We start from the raw sequence: 14,762 nt of genomic DNA, 5'->3' as shown, positions 1-14,762 counted from the left end.
TGCCATTCTTTACAATAGATTACATTCTAAAAATGCTTTTTTTTAGATGTGTTATTGTATTTGAAATAATTGATCTAAATGTCTTCATAACTACCCTTTAGTAAAAAGAATATGGAGAAAGAGTGGTGATTTCTGGACGGAGTATTTAGAAGATTAGTGCATAGAATAGAATTCTGCTAGCTTTAAAAAAAGACTTTTTAAAATAATGTTTTTCCCTAGATTATGACAATAGTTGATTTTATTACAAATAATTTAAAGAACATTACCTGTATTTTTTTATCTTTTAGGCAAAATGACTTCTAATAATTTAATAAATTTTATTTTTTTAAAAGATTTGTTCGAGAGAGAACACGAGTAGGGTGAGGGACAGGGGGAGAGAATCTTCAAGAAGAGTCCTTGCAGAGTGGGGACCCCAAAGCAGGGCTCAGTCTCACGACCCATGAGATCATGACCTGAGCTGAAACCAAAAGTCAGATTCTTAACTGCCTTAGCCATTGAGGCACCCCAATAAATTTTATTTTTAGTATAGCTTCAAAATAAAACTACATAATATATAATTTCTGTTAATTCTATAATAGGATGCCATTATTACAAGTGTTTACCAATACATTAATTCTATCATAATGTGATTTTCAGAGTCAAATAACAATATTTTTATTTAAACAAATATTTACAAAGCTACAACTCTGAGCTGAGTCCTTTGGTAGGTTTACATTCTAATTTTGTTGTTGTTGTTGTTGTTAAGTATTCTCCCATACTTTTCATTATAGGAAATGAATTGATAGAAATTTCCATGTGTGTTCTAGGTGATGATGGGCACAAAATCACAGAGTTTAGAAATATACCATTTATTTTTGGAACACTGAGTAGATGAATTGTTTGAAATTGCTCATGTGAGGAATCTTAAATGTAAAGATGGGATTTTTAGTTTTATCCTGAAAGATAATGGGAATCGCTGAAAATTCAGTAGGAGAAGGTAGGCAAGGCTTTATTTTAGGAAGTTTAGTCAAGCAGTAATGAGAATGGTGAGTGTGATAAGGAAGCTGGGAGCAGTAATACATTTAAAAAATAATTTAAAAGTCTCATAAAAGGCAAAGTTCCTTTTTTAGGGGTAAAAAAAAGAGGTTGGGGTATATAATATAGGAAGATGATGAAGAGTAAGTGGACATTGCTAAGTAACTGAATGTTTGGAGGCAACAAAACCCATTCTGGATTTTGTGCATGCATTATTAGGAGAATGAGCAGTATTAGGGGAGGAGAGCAAGAGGTAGATTCTAGAGAAACAAATAATGCACAATATCTGCAAAGGACTGGGTAGTTTAAAAAGCATTTTCATTTCGAGTATTTCAGAAGTCAGAGCTGTCTCTGTTGACAAATAAGATTCAAAACCCTATATATTTTCACATCAGATCAGGATAATATAAAGTGTTTTAACTTTGTAGACAAATGGTCACTTGTTTAATCTAGTATATTAAGGCAAAGGCATTGGCATAAATATTCTAATACACTTACATATTTGTTGGCTTACTCTTTTCCCTCAAATGTCCAGGGTCTTACATCTAAGTCAGTACTGAATTTTTGTAAGCTAATTAAAATTTTGATATTCTAATTGCAACTTATATATTTAAATAATTTTAGCTCTTTCTCAATTGGCTTTCAGAATACATTTTCTAAATGGAGCATTTTTTTTTTTAAAGATTTTTATTTATTTATTTGAGAGGAGAGAATGAGAGAGAGAGAACACATGAGAGGGGATAGGGTCAGAGGGAGAAGCAGACTCCCTGCCGAGCAGGGAGCCCGATGCGGGACTCGATCCAGGGACTCCAGGATCAGGACCTGAGCCGAAGGCAGTCGCTTAACCAACTGAGCCACCCAGGCGCCCCTAAATGGAGCATTTTTTTAATGAGAATTATAGTATACCCCACAAAGATACGAATTCATATTCATTCCTATTCCTTGCCACACCATCTCCTGTAATCTTTGTTCTCTCCTCTGTGTGTAATCCAATGGAGTTATTTTTAGGAAACAGTCCTGCAAGTCTCTTTCCGTGTTGCATCACGGGCCCCAAACCCCATCTTTTCCCGTGTATTTTTCTTAGGCAAGTCCTCATTTCCATTACCATTTTATCCTGATGGTTTGATACTGGTATTTGAAGAAGAGCTGTGTTAGTAAAGACATGATCTCCTGCATTTAGAGATCTTCTTAATTGACACCCCTGCTTTAAGACTTATGAATTATTTGACCATGACTATATTTTTTAAAATCACTGAAGATCAGCTTTATTCTTTCTAGAATGGGGGCAATGATGTAAATCCAATGGAATTGTGAAGACCAATTTTTCTCAAATTTTATAAATATTCAGGGAGTGTATTAATTTCCTAGGGCTGTTGTAACAAGGTTCCACAAATTAAGTGGCTTAAACAACAGAAATTTTTAGTTTCACAGAGGCAGGGTTGGTTCCTTCCAGGAACTGTGAGGGAGCATTCCTTCCATACCTTTCTACTGGCTTGTGGTTTGCTGGTGATTTTTGGCATTTATTGGCTTATAGAAGTATCACCTCAATCTCTGCCCTCATGTTCACATGATGTTTCTTCTCTGCATGTGTTCTGTGTCTAAATTTTTCCCATTTATAAGGACACCAGTCATTTTGGGTTAGGGTTCATCATAACAACCTCATTTTAACTTTCTTACCTCTGTAAAGACTTGATTTCCAAATAAGGATACATTCTGAGGTACTATGGGACACCAACATATGTTTTCTTGGGGGACACATTTCATCCCATAACAATGAGTGCTTAACAGTACTAAGGAATAAGCAATAGAAAGGGTTTGTCTTCAAGGATAAGTAAAGTGCCAAGAGGATGCTGAAGTAATGAGTCTAGTTTGGGAGTAGTGAATAGCCTTCCAAGAGGCATTGAAGTTTCTTTTAATGTGGTTTGCAAAAGGCATCCAGCACATTACTTGCCTCATAAATAAATTTGCTCTATAAAGTACATTCTTTTTTCTTTTTTTTCACCCCTTTCCTTCCCTTATTTTTTAATATATATATATTCCATTGTTAGACTACTGATTTAAATCTGAAAAACAAGGTAATTTCCCTATAGAATTCTTTTTTTTTTTTAAAGATTTTATTTATTTATTTGACAGAGAGAGACACAGCGAGAGAGGGAACACAAGCAGGGGGAGTGGGAGAGGGAGAAGCAGGCTCCCCGCTGAGCCGGGAGCCCAATGCGGGGCTCGATCCCAGGACTCTGGGATCATGACCTGAGCTGAAGGCAGTCGCTTAACCAACTGAGCCACCCAGGCGCCCTTCCCTATAGAATTATGAAGCCACTTATCTCTTACTGCTCCTGCACTATGTCCCTGTGGTCTAAATGTCATTAGGGACTGAATTGATAATCTCATTTGCTCAGAGTCTAGAACACCAGTCTGTATTTACCCTTTGTTTCAATTAGCAATAATCGCGCCTCGGATAAAAACAAAAACTTCCTTTATATTGTAGGGAGGGAAAGAGTTCAAAGCCGTGAAACTGTATCTGATCCTAGATGCTGTCTTTTTACCCCCTCCTTAGTTCTACCTCAGTGTTAAAACTAAAACTGTCCCTTGATTTTTTTTTTAAATCCTTGATCACTGGTTTGCCCTTATCAGTCCCTTTGTTCATCTTAATGACATAATGAATAACAAAGCATTTTAAGATTTCAACATACTACTGATATTTGCTTTGAATTATTTTGGTATGCTCTCAATTATGTTGTAGTGTTTTCTTGATTTTAGAATATGACAAAACTGTAAAATTCTAAGTTTTGACACATTAAATTGTTACTTTGTGTAAAGAACATAAAATCCAATGGCTTTCTAACTTGGAACTATTTTCTCATTTTTAGTACAACTAAAAAAAATATAGGTTTTTTTTTTTTTTAATGTAGAAACATTTCAGTCCTACTAAGCCGCTAAACCTGTATTGCATGCTAGCAATGTTATTGTCTAAAGTTATAATTCAGCTTTATTACACTGCCATCATATATTTCATTTGCTCTCAATCATCAGAAAAAATAGGTTTATGAAGGTATTTGAGGAAGAAAGATTTTTTTTTATGGAAAATTAGAAAAGTCTTAAATGCGATTTATTATTTTAGAAGATATTTGTGTAAATATAATTTATCCATCTCATCCATTTTTGAGGGAAATTTTGAAGTAGTATATTAAAATAATTTGTACTTAGGAAATTTAAAAAAATGTTTCCAACCTGGAGAACTTCAAGTAACTTTTTGTGAAAGTGAAAAGTTATAAAAATATAACCACTAATAATTTTGCCTAGTGATATTAGAGAAAGTTCCTATCCCCTATACCTTAGCCAGTGTGTTTCTATAAGAATTATGTTGAAAGATCATTGAGAAGTCCAGCCGTGCTATGTTCAAGTTATGGATGTAAGGTAGACTATTGAAAATTAATTATTTTCTAGTTGAGAAGAGAAAGATTCAATCAAACAATAACCTATTGCTGTTAGTGGTTGTCTTTCACAAATATAAGTAAGTTGTACAACTTTCAAAAAAGCCTAGGGCTTGCTTGTGATGCTGCCATAAAGGAATCAACTAGAAGCAGCAGCCAAGTGACTATGGAACGTGGGGAATATAAAATTATGTGGCATTTTGTGGATAACATGTCAGAAACTGTCCATATTGACTGCTCTTTCAGTCTTCTGTTGAATGAGCAAGCATGGTAGCCACAGGTGAATGGAAGGACTGTTGGGAAGGGGTGTACCTGTTAATCCTCAGGTGGTTGTGGTTTTCATCTGTGCCCCTTTAGAATGGATGAAGGTGTGAGGGGGCAGTGAGTGGAGTGTGGATACACAGAGAATGGCTCTTGTGTGACTCTCACCTTCGGAGAGTAGAACAGTCACACGAAAATGAAGCTTAGATAGGCTGCATGATGAACATAAATGAGCTATTCCAAATGATAAGCCTCTGATTCCAAACATGTACATGTCTTAATACAAGGAGTCCTCAAGCTAGGATACTTCATTTAGCTATCTAAATGTTTGGAGGACAGAAAGCCATAGAGTAAACCGCAACCTACTTTTACAGCTGCCATATATAAACTTTAGTGATGAGCAAAATCTCTGAGTCCTTCAAAAAAGAAAGGGTCCATAGCATAAGGAATGACTGCTGAGTAGAACTGTTCAGGTAGTAGATTAAACATGGTCAAAATATGGTAGGATTGCTACGCATGCCCTGCTAGCACAGTCCTGTATCCTGGACAGAAGAGAATGTTCCCTGGCCCAGGTGACCGCTTCATAAAGGAATTTGCCCAATCTTCTGCATTTAGTCCAGCTCAGATGAATTAAAATGCAGTGATGCTGGAAGAGATTTAGAAAAGAGGTGTAGGAACAGGATGCTGAGTTGCTTCCACCTGTGAAGGTGGTGAAACTTTCAAAGTGTAGAGCGTAGTGCGATTGATGACACATGGTAATGCTTAATTCATTCTTGTTAATTGTGCCAAACAATTCTGTAGCTCTAACTGCTGCATTTACAAGGCAAACTTGTCGCATAGTAGAATTCATCATTAAAGCTGGACAGATCAATTGATTTTTTTTTAGAAATTTCTTATGGAAATGCAAATAAGCCAAACCATTCTCTCATTTATATGCCCTAATTTGCTGTGAAATAGCCAACATACCTCTGTGCTGATCATTAATTCTCTTTGTGTAAAGTGCTTTCTATTCTTTTATCTGAAATGCATGAATATAGTAATAAATACTGGCTGTGTATAGTATTTAAAAATTATGCTGTATCGAAATCTAGCTATCTAGGTATAGTGAGTGGCTCAAATTTAGACTTTTGCCACCTTCAGGTAATATACTTAAAAATCTAATTAACCTATTACTCATACTTACTAGCTTATAAAATATTCATTTTAATTCTCATCTTGTAATATCTACTTTTGATATCAGTTTAAAACAAAGATGGAAAAGGTAATTTATAAAATGCAGAATGTTCTTATTGCTAGTTTTTCATTTAAAATGATAATCATTTAACTGGTGTTAATCTTTAGAATTTGCCTGATAGCTTGCTATTCAAAAAAAAAAAGATTCTAAAGATGCATGCTCCATTTCTAAACTCCAAATAGAGAAAGAAAATAAAAAAATCTATTATTTAATTTTGTTTTAGTATGCTTATATTGTTTTGAAGTAAGACCACATTTTAATTATTAGTTTAATTACATTAATCCATGCTTCTCTACAAGTAATATAGTCAAGGTTTTCCTAGACATTAGGGGGGAAATGGCCACGTTAATAATAATTATTTTTAATAGTTTGCTTTTATGTAGTACAGTGAAAAAGTTTGTCATTAACGTGAGCATTCTAAAAGCACCTATGAGAGTTAGATAAAAATATTTATTGAATATATGATGAACTGTTTTGTTCATAAATATTCACATGCTCAGTTGTCAAAATGTCAACTTCTTTATTGATCAAATTTTTGGAGAACTTGTTTTTGATGTGCAATAGCAAATGTAGCCACACATTTACTGACATTGCTAAACACCACATATCTTATCCCTGTGAATGGGGTAAGAGCATCAAATGGGCAGCCCAGCTCCTCAAAAAGAGAAAAAAAAAAAAAAAGCAACAAGGACTGAAGTAAGCACATTGTTACTTGAACTCATCAAACTCATTAACCAAAAAGGGCATGTCTTATATCCTCTGAAGGAAGGAGGCAGAAGCCAGAAGTGTTTCTTCCACATGAGAGGAATATGGAATGCACATTCTTCTTCTGTGGTTTCAGGTCTAAAATAATTAATAAACACAAATTTACTGTGTTCACCCTTGTTTCTTCAAGAAACATCAATATCATTAATGGGGATAAAGTCTGTTTTTTTTCCTTAGTCCTTTCATAGGGTCTCCTTTATAGAGAGAATTTGGAACATGTAAAAATGGTGATATCTAGTTATACACAGACTTTCTTTTTGGCACAACAATAAGTGACATTTTCCAGTGTGTCTTGAATTTAGGAACATAAAAACATTTTGTCTTTTGTAAAAGCATCAGGTTCTAAAATCATGTTATTTATTATTTTTAAGGGAAGTTCTTAGAGTATCAACTTTCTAAAAAAAAAAAAATTAAGTGCATCATGAAGAATTCATGGTTTTGGCAGTAAAAGGGTAATGACATTTGATTTAACCTTTTCCAAGTTCCTGATAGAAAGCAGTTGAAAGTAAGTAAACTAAAATAATGCAAAGCTTCCCCAGGCCTGGAAACTTAAATGCTTCTGGGCTGGTGTTACATGATAATAGTTCATAAAATGTGTTTGAAGCAAATTATCAGGCACTAGATGTATTGCTACTAATTTAGTTCTTTCCTCAGCATGGAAGGAAATGGGAACTTGAGGAAGCTAAGGGGGGGTGGTTGGGGGGGTGGTGAAATGGGTGAAATAAGTGAAGGGGATTAAGAATACACTTTACGATGAGAACTGAGTAATGAATAGAATTGTCGAATCCACTGTATTGTACACCTGAAACTAATATAATACTGTATGTTAACTATATTGGAATTAACATAAAAAGCTTAATAAAAAGAAGTTGAGATCTTTAACTATATAAACCTATTTCCTGACGTGCTATTGCATTCTAAAGAGACTCACATACTCTGAGATTATAATGGGTAAAAATAAAACATTTTTTTCTAAAATGCATGTTTCTGGTTTTAAGTAAGTATAGTTAATATTTAACTATTTGATTCTTCATGTTAGGTTAATATGCCAGATGTATTATTTCTGTATTCATCTTTGAAAGTTCATATGTACAACTTTACTGGTAAAAAAAAAATGTGGTACTAGTTAGTTAAGCCCACAGTGATCTACAACATCTGCTATTAGTGGTGCCTTGATTGCTGTTTTTAATCAAAGATTCTCTACCAGTATCATCAAGAGACATAAAGATGCTGGATATAATCTTGCCACTCTTTTCTTTATGGTGTGCATTAAAAACCAGTGAGACAGCAACTAACAAAATAATTTGAAACATTTCTCTGAATTGTCCTAGAAATATCATAACACTCATTCTCATTGGCTTCTTCTTTAATTTGCATATTATTCATAAATTCTATGTGGGGGTGATATGCAGCCTTATTTTTGCAAGTTAGCCATTAATGATTAGGCCTCATTCTTTTTATTTTTTCTTTCTCTGTATACTTAATGATTGCAATCTGTTTCATCATATTGTAGCCTGGCATTTTACTGCCTTATTTTGCCATTTTTGAAGAGTGTAACTTCTCACATTTATTTTACTTCTTTTTTTAAAATAATTCAGCCAATATGGTTAGAAATCTATTAAATATTTATGGGAAATATTAATTATTGATTCATATTAAGCAAAACCAATTTAATATTTCCTCTCTCCTCTTTCCTGAAATGTTGGTTTTCCTATGGACAGCTCTTCCCATGCTGTGCTTTTTCATTTGGGCATGTTGTTCACAGTGACAGTTCTAGCTGGTTACTGTGCATTGTGAGCTCTGTGTTTACATATCAGGAACTTCAGAACCATATTTAAAACTGCCCAACATGCATCCTCTTTTATGTCTTTCAGGGTCTTCACACTCCGCATATCCACAAACAGACTCAACATTTCCCTCTCTCTCAGGCTTGCACCTCCTGCTTTCTTCTTGGTCTGTGTCTCTAATATCCACACATTAACAAATACAGAATCTCAGAATCATTTTTAATAACTACCTCTCAACCTGCAACCAGAATTGGTCACTAAGCCCTTTTAATACTCTCTTGTAATTCTAACTTCATCTTCGTATTGTCATCACTATAGTTATGTTTCAGAAATTCTTCTTTCTCACTTTTATGGCAAAAATAGTCTCCTATGTTGGCAGCTTCTCTATGTCCCCAGGATGGCATTTTGCCTGCCTCTCTGTGATGACATCTTTATAGGTGAAAAGCGATTTGCTTCTTAATAGAAGACAGAAACATATACTGTAGATGAGGTTGTTGTGATCTGAGGCCATTTCTGAAGATTGTGGTTCTGTGGCAGTTAGGGAGGTACTCGCCCAGGTACCATGGTTGGTACTGTCCGGAAAGACCAATTCTTTCAGTGTCTCCTAGGGCTTATCTCCACCAGGGGCAGATCTCAAAGAAAAGACATACTGATATTAGTCCCTTCAGTTCACCTTCACAGAACAGAGCATTTCCTGCTTGTTTCACAAAGAGACGATTTTTAAGGAAAATAAAACTTAAAAAAAAATGTTCAACGTTTAATGTTATTTTGTTATGTTTTAGCCTTCTGATATTTTGCCATCTAGTATTTTCTGGAGAGATTGCAATAGGCAACTGGTTTCAGTGAAGCCCAGATTGTTAAGTAGGCTTTGCCAAATGGGGAATAAAAAAAGAATGTACAGAAGGAGGAGTCCCCAGGCAGATAGAGCTCAAGGAAAGTATTTGTAAAATACTACTACCTTATCCATTTCTCCCTCAGACAGCCCCATCCCTGATGGGAAGGGCAGGGATAGTAATCCTTGATTCCTCTGAAACAAAGTCTCGCATCATTATTTGACTGTCACATGGAAGCTGTGAGTACCAGGGAATAAGCCTTTGGGCTTTGAGAGATTACTTGGGGAGTAAGACAGGCAAATGATATTCTCCTCAGTTACTCCTAGGTAGGCAAGCAGCCACTTACAGACTGGATGCCAGAAAAATAAACATAGGATGCTTACTCCAAGATCTCTCTAATCTGATCAAAATGCCATCATTGGTGACATTGATTAGGGATATGGGGGACAGAGTTATCCTCAGGAAGGGCTTTGAAGAGGTTCCACCTGAATGCCTGATGTCTTCATCTGATGAGCCATATGAAAGAAGCACCCCTGATATTTGCAGTTCAGTGAACTCAACAACCATCTAGTGTTATAAAGAATACTAGCAACAGAAAATACAAGCTGACTGCTGATGTCTGGTCCTGAAACAAATGATGGGCAGATGTAAAAGAAAAAAGGGTAAGATGGGGAAAATGAGAGAGGAAGTAGACAGCGTTCCTCTGAAAACACTACAAACATTTTTGAAGAGAGGGTTAACATGTCGCTCCTTAACCCTTACTTGATTTATGGCTTAGGATGGTTCTTGACTTCTTGGGATCCAAAACATAAAGGCAGTGAATTTTATAATTCATGCATTCTATGAGCTTGAAAGAATGTCTCCTAGAGGTTACTTCACAGGAGTGATTTTTCCAGGTAAATCATCAGCTCTCACTCTGTGGATGACATTTTATTGTATAAAATTGAATTTTCCAAGAAGTGTGGTAGGTGAGCGAACAAAAGAGATATTGTTGCTGTATTTCAGCAAATAGTTTTCCCTAATTTTAATTCCAGTGTAGTTTATGTACAGTGTTATATTTTTTCAGGTGTACAAGATAGGGATTCAACAATTCTGTACATTACTCTGCTCATCATGATAAGTGTGCTCTTCAATCCCATTTATCAATTTCGCTCATTGTCCCCTCCCTCCATCTCCACAGCCATCTTCCTCCTGATAACCATTAGTTTGTTCTCTAGAGTTGGGTATCTGGTTTTTGGTTTATCTCCTTTTTTCTTTGTTCATTTGATTCTTCAATTCCACATGAGTAAGATCATATGGTATTTGTCTTTCTCTGATTTATTTCACTGAGCCATTATACTCTCTATATCCATGCATGTTATTGCAAATGGCAAGATTTCCTTTTTTTTTTTTTTTTTATGACTGATACTCCATTGTGTGTGTGTGTGTGTGTATGTGTGTGGACCACATCTTTATTCATCTCTTAATAGACACTTGAGTTGCTTTCATAATTTGGCTATTGTAAATAATGCTGCAGTAAACATTGGGGGCACATATCTTTTCAAGTTAGTGTTTTCGTATTCTTTGGGTAAGTACCTAGTAGTGGAAAGACTAGATCATATGGTAATTCTATTTTTAATTTATTTGAGGAATCTCCATACTCTTTTCCACAGTGGCTCTATCAGTTTGCATTCCCACAAACAGTGCAGGGGGAACCCTTTTTCTCCACATCCTTGCCAATGCTCGTATCTTGTGTTTTTGATTTTAGCCATTCTGAAAGGTGTGAGGGGATATCATTGTAGTTTTGGTTTGTATTTCTCTGATGATGAATGATGTTGAGTATCTTTTCATGTGTCTGTTGGCCATCTGTATGTTGTCTTCTGACTTCTGCCTATTTTTAATTGGTTTGTTTGTTTTTTGGTGTTGAGTTGTATGTGTTCTTCATATATTTTGGATACTAATCCTTTATCAGATATATCATTTGCAAATATCTTCTTCCTTTCAGTAGGTCATCTTTTTGTTTTGTTTCCTTTGTTGTGCAGAAACTTTTAATTTTGATGTAGTCTCAATAGTTTATTTTTGCTTTTGTTTCCCTTGCTTTAGGAGATATAGCTAGAAAAATGTTGCCACGGCTGATATCAGAGAAAGCATTGCCAGTGCTATCTTCTAGGATATTTAGGGTTTCAGGTCTCACATTTAGGTCCTTAATCCATTGTGTAGGTAAGTGGTCCAGTTTCATTCTTTTGCATGTAGCTGTCTAGTTTTCCCAACACCCATTTGTTGAAGAGACTGTCTTTCCCCCATTGCATACTCTTGCCTCCTTTGTCAAAGATTAATTGACAAAATTAATGGACAAAAATTGGCTGGTAGCCTTATGGGGTTTCCCTTATATGTAACTGTTTTCCTTTCTCTTGCTGCTTTTAAACTTCTCTATCACTATTTTTTTGCCATTTTAATTACTATGTGTCTTCATGTGGACTTCCTTTGGTTGATTTTGCTGGGGGCTCTCTGTGCCTTCTGGATCTGGATGTCTATTTCCTTCCCTGGATTTTGGAAGTTTTCAGCTATTATTTCTTAAAATAAATTTTCTGTCCCCTTTTCTCTCTGCTTTCCTACTAGGATTCCTATAATGAGAATGTTTTTATGCTTGAGGGTTTCTCTGAGTTCCCTTAGTCTGTTTTCATTTATCATTTTTCTCTTTGGTTCCAACTGATTGTTTTCATTACTCTGTCCTCTAGGGCACTGATCTGCCTTCCTCTAGTCTACTGTTTATTCCATTTAGTGTATTTTAAATTTCATTTATTGAGTTCTTCATCTCTGATTGGTTTTTATGGGGTTTTTTTTGGTTTTTTTTTTGTCTTTGTTGAGGATCTCAATGAGGTTCTCTGCTCTTTTCTTGAGACCAGTATCTTTATGACTGTTACTTTAAATTCTCTATCCAGTGTATTCTTTGTTTAGTTTAGCTCTCTTGCTGTGATTTTGCCCTGTTCTTTCATTTGGGACATATTCCCTGTTTCCTCATTTTGTCTAACTCTCTGTGTCTCTGTGTTAGGAAAGTCTGCTATATCTCCGGCTCTTGAAAGTAGTGGCCTTATGAAGAAGAGGTCCTGTAGTGACCTGCAGTACAATGTCTCCTGTTCCCCAGAACCTGGCACTTCAGGGGTGTCTCCTCTGTGTGTTGCATGTCCCTTACTGTTGTGGCTGAGCCGTGTTTACCTTTAGTTCATGTGTCTACCATGGCTCTCTACTGTGGGAAGGGTTTGATCCCTGTGTTGTTAATGGCCAGTCTGGGGCTGCCTCAGGCTTGAGTTGAGTCAAACCAGGCATTGGCAGAGATGCGGTAGCATCAAACTACCATATGTTCTCCCTGCACAATCCTCTGAGAAGCTTTCTTTGGTGGGTGGGGCCAGCAGTCAGACCCAGCTGTCTGCCCCCAGCCCACTGCTGGGGCCACATTTGGACTGGTGTGTGTGGTTATCTTCCTTTCTCCTTGGTGCAGGAGTCACTTTAATGTGGTGCTGGCCCCTTTTGGGACTGCTTACACACTGCTAGGCTTGTTGCACTGCTTTGGATGGCCTCTGGCTAAGGACATATGGGAGGGACAGGGCCACAGGAGAATGTGGGGGTGGGGTGCGTTTTGTTAGCAAGGTCCTTGCAGACCTCCTGGGCAAGTGAACTTGCAGCTGCCTAGGAAAACTGCCGAGGCTGGTGGGTCAGAAGGGGTGGACACACAGAAGAGCATAAGGTTGGGGCCATGGTGTTCGCAAGCTCAGTGGGGATTGTTGGAGCTGAGCTGGTTTCTGCAGGTGTCTGTGTATCAAGGCTGGCAGGCAGGGGAGTGAGATGGATCCTTCTATCTGTTTTGTTTTTGGAAAAGTCTCCCAAAGATCCCCGCCCTTTCAGCACATGTTCTGAGATTGGTAAATAAATCTCCTTCCTGTATATCCCAGTGTTTTTCAAAAAGGTGCTTCTATGCTGTGTATCTATGGGATGTTTGTTGTGCTGTCCCTTTACAGGTGGAGATTCCACCGTCCCAGCTTCCAGAGTGGAGTCTGCTGATGTTGAAAATTCCCACTGATTTTTAGGCCTGTCTGGTTTTCAAGGGCCAATATTATGGGGATTCATCTTCCCAGTGTGAGTCCTCCATGCTCAGAGTGCCTGGCATGGGGGTCTGTTCCACTTTACTTTCCATGCCTGTGGCATCCCTCTCTCCTGGGGAAAGTCCAGTGGGTCCTTTTGGCTCCTCACCACATCTCCAGCCTTCCTATTCTCTTCAATGTGGTCTCTTCTCTATATTTAGCTGTGGAGTCTGTTCTGCAGTCTTTGGGTCATTTTCTGTGTTACTTACAGTAATGTGTGTGTTAACTAGTTATGCATGTGAGATGAGGTGAGCTTAGGATCCTCCACTGCCATCTTCCCCAGGAGTCCTTCAAACAATCATTTTAAAATTTTTTATTATGTTATGTTAATCACTCTATTCCCTATTTAATGACAAGATTGTTGACCTTTTTTAGGGTACAGGTTCAGTTCATATTTTGGTACTGCTGTCAGTTTGGCTGCAATCAGATTCCTTTTCTAATCATGGTAATTAAGTTAACTGATAATGGCCATCAGTATCCTTGCAGGAGTTGCGCTTTTTGTTTTATCTTGTTGTTAAACTATGAAGTATTAACCAAACATTTCCAGAATGCACAGCAGGAGATGGGTATGAATAGAGAGGGCCTACTTATTTTCTGTTTATAATCTTTATATCAGATCCTCCTAGAGAGGAATAAAATGTAATACTGGGAAATGAAAACTCCTAAAATTTAAGTGAATCCAACTCTGTACTCTTAGGTGACATTATTCGGGATCTGTGACTTTATCTTTTGAATATATTATTTAGAGAAACTTTCCTTCATTTTCATACAATTCATTCTTTGAGTATAAAATTTCACTCTTATCCTCTGTAGAGTGAAAGAGTAAACCTGTTGGTTGCTTGTGTACTTTGACCACCTCTCTTATCACATGTTTATGCCTGAAACCCTCCACTGTCAACCTTGAGAACATATTATATTGTCCCTATGTCCTAGTCCCACCTCCGCCCCTTGTGGAGAAAGTTCACTTGAATCTAGATAAAAGTTTCCATTTATTTCTATCTCATGGACATTCTGTTGGCTGCCAAGTAACTGAGACATTAAACAGCTGGCTGTGTTAGGTGTACAAATTCTTATGGTAAGGATTTATGGCCACAGTCTTAACTCTGCATTCTGATCTTGTATATTTTTTTTACATTAATCACACTTGTCACTTATACTATCCATCATCACTTATATAATTTTCTATATGGAATCTTTCTGTGGAATAATCAGAATAAATAAAAATAAGTGAAGTTTCTCCCCCCAGCCCCCAAAAGTGGTTCATTATTTTTTCTGACTTTGAATTAGTCTAATTGTTTGACTAAATTGACCAGTTT

The sequence above is a fragment of the Mirounga angustirostris genome, unplaced genomic scaffold (assembly GCF_029215605.1).
Source record: "Mirounga angustirostris isolate CCGP_5_RB_7025 unplaced genomic scaffold, mMirAng1.0.hap1 SCAF_14, whole genome shotgun sequence".
Lineage (NCBI taxonomy): Eukaryota > Metazoa > Chordata > Mammalia > Carnivora > Phocidae > Mirounga > Mirounga angustirostris.
The sequence above is the reverse complement of the archived record's forward strand: the minus strand, read 5'-3'. Positions refer to the sequence as shown.